This window comes from Triticum aestivum, chromosome 1B, assembly GCF_018294505.1.
Source record: "Triticum aestivum cultivar Chinese Spring chromosome 1B, IWGSC CS RefSeq v2.1, whole genome shotgun sequence".
In the NCBI taxonomy this organism is placed as follows: domain Eukaryota; kingdom Viridiplantae; phylum Streptophyta; class Magnoliopsida; order Poales; family Poaceae; genus Triticum; species Triticum aestivum.
In genome coordinates, this window is record NC_057795.1 from 428916645 (window position 1) to 428926056 (window position 9412).

Genomic DNA, 9412 nt, shown 5'->3' on the forward strand with positions numbered 1-9412 from the left:
TCACACATAAAAGAATTCAGAGGAGATTCAAATATTTCTCATAGATAAACTTGATCATAAACCCACAATTCATCGGATCTCGACAAACACACCGCAAAAAGAGTTACATCGAATAGATCTCCAAGAAGATCGAGGAGAACTTTGTATTGAGATTCAAAGAGAGAGAATAAGCCATCTAGCTAATAACTATGGACCTAAAGGTCTGTGGTAAACTACTCACAACTCATTGGAGAGGCCTTGGAGATGATGTAGAGGCCCTCCATGGTCGATTCCCCCTCCGGCGGAGCACCAGCGAAGGCTCCAAGATGGGATCTCGTGGATACAGAAGGTTGCAGTGGTGGAAATATTTTTTTTGTTGTGCTCCTGGATGTTTTCGGGGTCCGTGGATATATATAGGAGGAAGAAGTAGGTCGGTGGATGCTCGAGGGGCCCACGAGGGTGGGGGGCGCGCCCACCCCCAGGGGGCGCACCAGGCACCCTCGTGGCTGCCTCCTCTATTGCTTGACGTCCACTCCAAGTCCCCTGGATCACATTTGTTCCAAAAAGATCGCTCCTGAAGGTTTCATTCCGTTTGGACTCCGTTTGATATTCCTTTCCTTCGAAACACTGAAATAGGCAAAAAAAAACAGCAATTTGGGCTCGGCCTCCGGTTAGTAGGTTAGTCCCAAAATGATATAAAAGTGTAGAGTAAAGCCCATAAACATCCAAAACGGGTAATATAATTGCATGGAACAATAAAAAATGATAGATACGTTGGAGACGTATCATGTCTCTACAACCGCATCAACCCTGAGGTGTTCGGGCTCGTCCACCAGCGTGGTGCCACACCGGCGAGGTTTGGGCCTCCATCTGCAACATCTTCCTGGAGAACCACGAGCATCAGGTGGTGTTTCACGCCACCGAGTTCCGAAAAATCGAGCAGGGGTCCTCGTCGATCCTCACCTTCTTCGCCCGGCTTAAGGAGTGTGCCGACTGTTGGGGAACGTAGTAGAAATCAAAAAAATTCTACGCATCACCAAGATCAATCTATGGAGTAATCTAGCAATGAGGGGAAGGAGAGTGCATCTACATACCCTTGTAGATTGCTAAGCGGAAGCGTTCAAGTGAACGGGGTTGATGGAGTCGTACTCGCCGTGATTCAAATCACCGATGATCCTAGTGCCGAACGGACGGCACCTCCGTGTTCAACACACATACGGTTGGGATAGTCATCTCCTCCTTCTTGATCCAGCAAGGGGAGGAGAGGTTGATGGAGATCCAGCAGCACGACAGCGTGGTGGTGGAAGTAGCGGGATCCCGGCAGGGCTTCGCCAAGCGCAAGCGGGGAGGAAGAGGTGTCACGGGAGAGAGGGAGGCGCTAGGGACTCAGGTGCGGCTGCCCTCCCTCCCCTCCACTATGTATAGGGGCCTAGGGAGGGGGGCGCCGGCCCTTGTAGATCCCATCTAGGGAGGGGGGGCGGCTGCCCTAGGGGTGGCTTGGCCTCCAAGCCAAGTGGAGGCGCCCCCACCCCTTAGGGTTTCTAACCCTAGGCACATGGGAGGCCCAAGGGGGGCGCACCAGCCCACCAGGGGCTGGTTCCCACGCTCCCTCAGCCTATGGGGCCCTCCGGGATAGGTGGCCCCACCCGGTGGACCCCCGGGACCCTTCCGCTGGTCCCGGTACAATACCGATGACCCCTGAAACTTTCTCGGTGGCCGAAACTGGACTTCCTATATATAAATCTTTACCTCCGGACCACTCCGGAACTCCTCGTGACGTCCGGGATCTCATCCGGGACTCCGAACAACATTCGGGTTACCACATACTATTATCTCTACAACCCTAGCGTCACCGAACCTTAAGTGTGTAGACCCTACGGGTTCGGGAACCATGCAGACATGACCGAGACGACTCTCCGGCCAATAACCAATAGCGGGATCTGGATACCCATGTTGGCTCCCACATGTTCCACGATGATCTCATCGGATGAACCACGATGTCGAGGATTCAATAAATCCCGTATTCAATTCCCTTTGTCTAGCTGTATAGTACTTGCCCGAGATTCGATCGTCGGTATCCCGATACCTTGTTCAATCTCGTTACCGGCAAGTCTCTTTACTCGTTCCGTAACACATCATCCCGTGATCAACCCCTTGGTCACATTGTGCACATTATGATGATGTCCTATCGAGTGGGCCCAGAGATACCTCTCCGTCACACGGAGTGACAAATCCCAGTCTCGATTCATGCCAACCCAACAGACACTTTTGGAGATACCTGTAGTGCACCTTTATAGCCACCCAGTTATGTTGTGACGTTTGGTACACCCAAAGCATTCCTACGGTATCCGGAAGTTGCACAATCTCATGGTCTAAGGAAATGATACTTGACATTAGAAAAGCTTTAGCATACGAACTACATGATCTTTGTGCTAGGCTTAGGATTGGGTCTTGTCCATCACATCATTTTCCTAATGATGTGATCCCGTTATCAACGACATCCAATGTCCATGGTCAGGAAACCGTAACCATCTATTGATCAATGAGCTAGTCAACTAGAGGCTTACTAGGGACATGGTGTTGTCTATGTACCCACACATGTATCTGAGTTTCCTATCAATACAATTATAGCATGGATAATAAACGATTATCATGAACAAGGAAATATAATAATAATAACTAATTTATTATTGCCTCTAGGGCATATTTCCAACAGTCTCCCACTTGCACTAGAGTCAATAATCTAGTTCACATCACCATGTGATTAACACTCACAGGTCACATCGCCATGTGACCAACATGCAAAGAGTTTACTAGTGTCATTAAACTAGTTCACATCATCATGTGATTAAGACTCAATGAGTTCTGGGGTTTGATCATGTTTTGCTTGTAAGAGAGGTTTTAGTCAACGGGTCTGCAACATTCAGATTCGTATGTACTTCGCAAATCTCTAGGTCATATTGTAAATGCTGCTTCCACACTCCACTTGGAGCTATTCCAAATGGTTGCTCCACTATACGTATCCGGTTTGCTACTCAGAGTCATTCGGATAGGTGTTAAAGCTTGCATCGACGCAACTCTTTACGTAGAACTCTTTATCACCTCCATAACCGAGAAACATATCCTTATTCCTCTAAGGATAATTTTGACCGCTATCTGGTGATCCACTCCTTAATCACCTTTGTACCCTCTTGCCATATATGTAGCAAGGCACACATCAGGTGCGGTACTTAGCATAGCATACTGTAGAGCCTACGTCTAAAGCATAGGGGACGACCTTCGTCCTTTCTCTCTTTTCTGCCATGGTCGAGCTTTAAGTCTTAACTTCGTACCTTACAACTCAGGCAAGAACTCCTTCTTTGACTGATCCATCTTGAACACCTTCAAGATCATGTCAAGGTACGTGCTCATTTGAAAGTACCATTAAGCGTTTTTGATCCATCCTCATAGATCTTGACGCTCAATGTTCAAGTAGCTTAATCTAGGTTTTCCCTTGAAAAACACTTTTCAAATAACCCTATATGCTTTCTAGAAATTCTACATCATTTCTGATAAACAATATGTTTACAACATATACTTATCAGAAATTCTATAGTGCTCCCACTCACTTCTTTGGAAATACAAGTTTCTCATAAACTTTGTATAAATCCAAAATCTTTGATCATCTCATCAAAGCGTACATTCCAACTCCAGGATGCTTACTCCAGTCCTTAGAAGGATCACTAGAGCTAGCATACCTTTTAGCATCCCTAGGATCGACAAAACCTTTCTGATTGTATCACATACAACCTTTCCTTACGAAGACTGGTAAGGAAACTCGTTTTGACATCCATATGCCAGATTTCATAAATGCAGCTAATGCTAACATGATTCCGACGGACTTAAGCTTCGCTACGGATGAGAAAATCTCATTGTAGTCAACTCCTTGAACTTTTGAAAAACTCTTCGCCACAAGTCGAGCTTCATAGACGGTGACATTACCGTCCACGTCCGTCTTCTTCTTAAAGATCCATTTATCTCAATGGCTTGTCGATCATCGGGCAAGTCCACCAAAGTCCATGCTTTGTTCTGATACATGGATCCTATCTTGGATTTCATGGCTTCTAACCATTTGTCGGAATATGGGCCCACCATCGCTTCTCCATAGCTCGTAGGTTCATTGTTGTCTAGCAACATGACCTTCAAGACAGGATTACTGTACCACTCTGAAGTAGTACGCATCCTTGTCACCCTACAAGGTAAGGTAGTGACTTGATCCGAAACTTCATGATCACTATCATAAGCTTCTACTTCAATTGGTGTAGGCGCCACAGGAACAACTTCCTATGCCCTGCTACACACTAGTTGAAGTGACGGTTCAATAACCTTATCAAGTCTCCACCATCCTCCCACTCAATTCTTTCGAGACAAACTTTTCCTCGAGAAAGGACCCGATTCAAGAAACAATCCCTATTGCTTTCGGATCTGAATTAGGAGGTATACCCAACTGTTTTGGGTGTCCTATGAAGATGCATTTTATCCGCTTTGGGTTTGAGCTTATCAACCTGAAACTTTTCACATAAGCGTCGCAGCCTTAAACTTTTAAGAAACGACAACTTAGGTTTCTCCAAACCATAGTTCAAACGGTGCCGTCTCAACGGAATTACGTGGTGCCCTATTTCAAAGTGAATGCGGTTGTCTCTAATGCCTAACCCATGAACGATAGTGGTAATTTGATAAGAGACATCATGGTACGCACCATATCCAATAGGGTGCAACTATGATGTTCGGACAGACCATCACACTATGGTGTTCCAGGCGGTATTAATTGTGAAACAATTAACACAATGTCTTAATTGCGTGCCAAAGCTCGTAACTCAGATACTCATCTCTATGATCATATCATAGACATTTTATCCTCTTGTCACGATGATCTTCAACTTCACTCTGAAATTACTTGAACCATTCAATAATTCAGACTTGTGTTTCATCAAGTAGATATACTCAGTATCTACTTAAATCATCCGTGAAGTAAGAACATGACGATATCCACTGCTTGCCTTAGCACTTATTGGACTGCACACATCAAAATGTATTACTTCCAACAAGTTGCTTTCTTGTTCCATTTTTACTGAAAACGAGGCTTTCAGTCATCTTGCCCATGTGGTATGATTTGCATGTCTCAAGTGATTCAAAATCAAGTGAGTCCAAAACGATCCATCCGCATGGAGTTTCTTCATGCGTACATACCAATAGACATGGTTTGCATGTCTCAAACTTTTAAAAAACAAGTGAGTCCAAAGATCCATCAACATGGAGCTTCTTCATGCGTTTTATGACTTACATGGCAGTGCCACAAGTAGGTTGTACTATCATTACTATCTTGTATCTTTTGGCATGAACATGTGTATCACTACGATCGAGATTCAATAAACCATTCATTTTAGGTGCAAGACCATTGAAGGTATTATTCAAATAAACAGAGTAACTATTATTCTCCTTAAATGAATAACCGTATTGCGATAGACATAATCCAATCATGTCTATGCTCAACGCAAACACCAAATAACAATTATTTAGGTTTAATACCAATCTCGATGGTAGAGGGAGCGTGCGATGCTTGATCATATCAACCTTGGAAACACTTCCAACACATATCGTCAGCTCACCTTTAGCTAGTTTCCGTTTATTCCGTAGCTTTTATTTCGAGTTACTAACACTTAGCAACCGAACCGGTATCTAATACCTTGGTGCTACTAGGAGTACTGGTAAAGTACACATTAACATAATGTATATCGAATATACTTCCGTCGACCTTGCCTGCCTTCTTATCTACCAAGTATCTAGGGTGGTTCTGCTTTAGTGTCCGTTCCTCTCATTACACAAGCACTTAGTCTCGGGTTTGGGTTCAACCTCGGGTTTCTTCACTAGAGCAGCAGCTGATTTTCCATTTCATGAAGTATCCCTCCTTGCCCTTGCCCTTTTTGAAACTAGTGGTTTTACTAACCATCAACAATTGATGCTCCTACTTGACTTCTACTTTCACGGTGTCAAACATCGTGAATACTTCAAGGATCATCATATATATCCCTGATATGTTATAGTTCATCACGAAGCTCTAGTAGCTTGGTGCAATGACTTTGGAGAAACATCATTATCTCATCTGGAAGATAAACTCCCACTCGATTAAAGTGATTGTTGTACTCAGACAATCTGAGCACAAGCTCAACGATTGAGCTTTTCTCCCTTAGTTTGCCGGCTAAGAAAATCATCGGAGGTCTCATACCTCTTGACGTGGGCACGAGCCTGAAATCCCAATTTCAGCCCTTGAAACATCTCATATGTTCCGCGACGTTTCGAAATCGTCTTCGGTGCCTCAATTCTAAACCGTTTAATATTACTGAACTATCACGTAGTTATCAAAATGTGTATGTCAAATGTTCGCAACATCCACAAACGACATTCGAGGTTCAACACACCGAGCGGTGCATTAAGGACATAAGCCTTCTGCGCAACAATGAGGACAATCCTCAGTTTACGGACCCAATACGCATAATTGCTACTATCAACTTTCAACTATATTTTCTCTAGGAACATATCTAAACAGTAGAACTAAAGCGCGAGCTACGACATAATTTGCAAAAAGGGTTTTTGACTATGTTCAGGATAATTAAGTTCGTCTTATGAACTCCCACCCAGATAGACATCCCTCTAGTCATCTAAGTGATTACATGATCCGAGTCAACTAGGCCGTGTCCGATCATCATGTGAGACGGACTAGTCATCATCGGTGAACATCTTCATGTTGATCGTATCTACTATATGCTCATGCTCGACCTTTCGGTCTCTTGTGTTCCGAGGCCATGTTTGTACATGCTAGGCTCATCAAGTCAACCTAAGTGTTTCGCATGTGTAAATTTGGCTTACACACGTTGTATGTGAACGTTAGAATCTATCACACCCGATCATCACATGGTACTTCAAAACGACGAACTTTCGCAACGGTGCACAGTTAGGGGGAACACTTTCTTGAAATTTTAATGAGGGATCATCTTATTTACTACCGTCGTTCTAAGCAAATAAGATGTATAAACATGATAAACATCACATGCAATCAAATAGTGACATGATATGGCCAATATCATTTTGCTCCTTTTGATCTCCATCTTCGGGGCTCCATGATCATCATCGTCACCGGCATGACACCATGATCTCCATCATCATGATCTCCATCATCGTGTCTCCATGAAGTTGTCTCGCCAACTTATTACTTCTACTACCATGGCTACCGGTTAGCAATAAAGTAAAGTAATTACATGGCGTTGTTCAATGACACGCAGGTCATACAATAAATAAAGATAACTCCTATGGCTCCTGCCGGTTGTCATACTCATCGACATGCAAGTCGTGATTCCTATTACAAGAACATGATCAATCTCATACATCACATATCATTCATCACATTCTTCTTGGCCATATCACATCACATAGCATACCCTGCAAAAACAAGTTAGACGTCCTCTAATTGTTGTTTGCATGTTTTACATGGCTGCTATGGGTTTCTAGCAAGAACGTTTCTTACCTACGCAAAAACCACAACATGATATGTCAATTGCTATTTACCCTTCATAAGGACCCTTTTCATCGAATCCGATCCGACTAAAGTGGGAGAGACTGGCACCCGCTAGCCACCTTATGCAACAAGTGCATGTCAGTCGATGGAACCTGTCTCACGTAAGAGTACGTGTAAGGTCGGTCCGGGCCGCTTCATCCCACAATGCCGCCGAATCAAGATTGGACTAGTAACGGTAAGCACATTGAACAAAATCAACGCCCACAACTACTTTGTGTTCTACTCGTGCATATAATCTACGTAATAGACCTAGCTCATGATGCCACTTTTGGGGAACGTAGTAGAAATCAAAAAAATTCTACGCATCACCAAGATCAATCTATGGAGTAATCTAGTAACGAGGGGAAGGAGAGTGCATCTACATACCCTTGTAGATCGCTAAGCAGAAGCGTTCAAGTGAATGGGGTTGATGGAGTCGTACTCGCCGTGATTCAAATCATCGATGATCCTAGTGCTGAACGGACGGCACCTCCGCGTACAACACACATACGGTTGGGAGAGTCATCTCCTCCTTCTTGATCCAGCAAGGGGAGGAGAGGTTGATGGAGATCCAGCAGCACGACGGCGTGGTGGTGGAAGTAGCGGGATCCCGGCAGGGCTTCGCCAAGCGCAAGCGGGGAGGAAGAGGTGTAACGGGAGGGAGGGACTCAGGTTACTCAGGTGCGGCTGCCCTCCCTCCCCTCCACTATATATAGGGGCCTAGGGGGGGGGGGGCGCCGCCCCTTGTAGATCCCATCTAGGGAGGGGGGCGACTGCCCTAGGGGTGGCTTGGCCTCCAAGCCAAGTGGAGGTGCCCCCACCCCTTAGGGTTTCTAACCCTAGGCGCATGGGAGGCCCAAGGGCAGGCGCACCAGCCCACTAGGGGCTGGTTCCCATGCCCCCTCAGCTTATGGGGCCCTTCGGGATAGGTGGCCCCACCCGGTGGACCCGCGGGACCCTTCTGGTGGTCTCGGTACAATACCGATGACCCCCGAAACTTTCTCGGTGGCCGAAACTGGACTTCCTATATATAAATATTTACCTCCGGACCACTCCGGAACTCCTCGTGACATCCGGGATCTCATCCGGGACTCCGAAGAACATTCGGGTTACCGCATACTATTATCTCTACAACCCTAGCGTCACCGAACCTTAAGTGTGTAGACCCTATGGTTTCGGGAACCATGCAGACATGACCGAGACGACTCTCCGGCCAATAACCAACAACGGGATCTGGATACCCATGTTGGCTCCCACATGTTCCACGATGATCTCATCGGATGAACCACGATGTCAAGGATTCAATCAATCCCGTATTCAATTCCCTTTGTCTAGCGGTATAGTACTTGCCCGAGATTCGATCGTCGGTATCCCGATACCTTGTTCAATCTCGTTACCGGCAAGTCTCTTTACTCGTTCCGTAACACATCATCCCGTGATCAACCCCTTGGTCACATTGTGCACATTATGATGATGTCCTACCGAGTGGGCCCAGAGATACCTCTCCGTCACACGGAGTGACAAATCCCAGTCTCGATTCATGCCAACCCAATAGACACTTTCTGAGATACCCGTAGTGCACCTTTATAACCATCCAGTTACGTTGTGACGTTTGGTACACCCAAAGCATTCCTACGGTATCCGGGAGTTGCACAATCTCATGGTCTAAGGAAACGATACTTGACATTATAAAAGCTTTAGCATACGAACTACACGATCTTTGTGCTAGGCTCAGGATTGGGTCTTGTCCATCACATCATTCTCCTAATGATGTGATCCCGTTATCAACGACATCCAATGTCCATGGTTAGGAAACCGTAACCATCTATTGATCAATGAGCT